This window comes from Macaca thibetana, chromosome 6, assembly GCF_024542745.1.
Source record: "Macaca thibetana thibetana isolate TM-01 chromosome 6, ASM2454274v1, whole genome shotgun sequence".
NCBI lineage: Eukaryota > Metazoa > Chordata > Mammalia > Primates > Cercopithecidae > Macaca > Macaca thibetana.
This window is the reverse complement of record NC_065583.1, coordinates 69,860,692-69,862,798: the sequence shown is the minus strand read 5'-3', so window position 1 is coordinate 69,862,798 and position 2,107 is coordinate 69,860,692. Positions and strand designations below refer to the sequence as shown.

The 2,107-nt window shown below is 41.8% G+C and overlaps 1 pseudogene across 1 annotated transcript; it reads right to left on the bottom strand.

The window, feature by feature from the left end:
- Window positions 1–823: 823 nt before the first annotated feature.
- On the bottom strand, window positions 824–1,825 carry LOC126956243 (60S ribosomal protein L6-like; annotated as a pseudogene). Its single transcript, XR_007726257.1, has one exon. The product of XR_007726257.1 is annotated as a 60S ribosomal protein L6-like (transcript).
- Between the last annotated feature and the right edge of the window lie 282 nt (window positions 1,826–2,107).

Below are 2,107 nucleotides of genomic sequence, written 5' to 3'. Positions count from 1 at the left end.
TCTATGCTCTGCAGTGCCTTAAAGCATCTCAGAGCAACAGGCCAGTCATAGACTTGGAGCACAAGGAAGCCCTGGGGCAGGGTGGGATGACATGGAGGCCCTCTTCAGTGCTGGGAGCTCCTTGCTCAGAACCTCTGTTGGTTTTGTTTTCTTATGTAAAATGGAAGTTTATTGTATTCGCTTTTAACACCATTTTCTTCTTGAAAGAAAATAACATTTTATTATACAAGTTACACATGCCTACTATAGAAAACATAGATGTGCTCTAGTAAAAAATTACCCATAATCTAATCTTGTACCAGAGAAAACTACTAACATTTTCATATTACTGAAACACACACATAAACACATTTATGTTTGCATATGTATTTTCATACTATACATAGACCAAAGCCCTTCTAAAAATAATGCCTTTCAGAACAATTAACCATATAGAATTGGATTACATCCTTTAATCAGGAAGTACTAGAGTAAATTTATCTTAACTAAGGAACCCGACTTTTGTGTACAATAAACCCTCCATATCCATGAGTTCCATATCTGTGGATTCAAGCAAGTGCAAATTAGAAATATTTGGAAAAAAAAAAAAAAACTACAATAAAAATGATATGAATAAAAAATGATATAACAACTATATACCTAGCATTTACATTGTATTGTGTATTATAAATAGTCTAGAGATGATTTAAAGTATATGGGAGGATGTGCATATGTTATATGCAAATATTAATCCATTTTATATCAAGGACTTGAGCATCTTCAGATTTGGTATTCACAGGGGTCCTGCAAGAAATTCCTCATGGATATGGGGGCATGACTGTATACACACCCGAGCCTTGACATACAGATAAATGTTGTGGTTTTTTAAATATTTTTTTATTTTTTATTTTTGTAGTTAGCTATTTAATGAGGTTCTTAAGACATTTAGAACACCAATTTGTGAGGATAAATTCCATTTGTCATGGCAAACACAGATTGCAGGTAGCCCTGGAGCTGAGGAACAGCTTTGATTTTTGGTAGAATTTGTCAGTCCACAGCTTTCTGATCAATCTTGCGCTGCTCTGTAATCTCATATTTCTGTTTCTGTGTCGAAGATCTCACCTTCCTGGTGTCTGGGCTTCCGCAGCTGCTGCTTCTTGAAGTAAGCATCAGTAAGATGTTTTGGGATTTTGACATTGCTGATATCGATTTTGGTTGAGGTGGCAATGACAAATTTCTGGTGTGTTCTTCGTAGAGGAACTCGATTGAGGACCAGAAGTCCAGTCACAAGTAACAAGCCACTAGCCAGCTGCTTCAGGAAAACCACCCTCTTGCCCCTGTGGCGTCCAGTGAGGACGATCAGAATGGTCCCCGGGGGGAATGCTGGCTCGCAGTTTTCTCACATGCGGACTGAAGGGTTTTTTGCCGTGGCTCAACAGCTTCGAGGCACATCTTCAGTAGGATAATATCTAGGCATTTTGCGAAGTTTAACCACCCGGGTACCGCCGTTCCTGTCACCACCAACTGGTTTTGTAAGAGTTGCAAGAACTTTCTCCTTTTTCTTTTCAACCTTGGATTTAGTGGCTGAGTGCTTCCTCTTGTACATGGCCTTTCTGGAATACATGGCAGATCGGGAATACCTGCCAATTCCTCTGACAAGGACAGGGTTGCAGCTGCAATGGGGCTTCCCCTTCTTGGGCTTCTTAGCCTTGATGTTACCCTTTTTCACCTTGCCACCAGCATCAGCCTTCTCGGCTTTGGGTTTCTTCTCTTTAGTATCTGGCTTCTCGACTTTTTCACCCGCCATCTTGCAAGATGGGAAAGAGAACTAAGGTCTCGGCTTCCGGTCTATCTTTTTTTTTTTTTTTTTTTAATTACTTTTTTTGAGACGGAGTCTTGCTCTGTCGCCCAGGCTGGAGTGCAGTGGCGAGATCTCTGCTTACTGCAAGCTCCGCCTCCCGGGTTCACGCCATTCTCCTGCCTCAGCCTCCCTAGTAGCTGGGACTACAGGCGCCCGCCACCACACCCGGCTAATTTTTTTGTATTTTTAGTAGAGACGGGGTTTCACCATGTCAGCCAGGATGGTCTTGATCTCCTGAACTCGTGATCCGCCCGCCTCAGCCTCCCA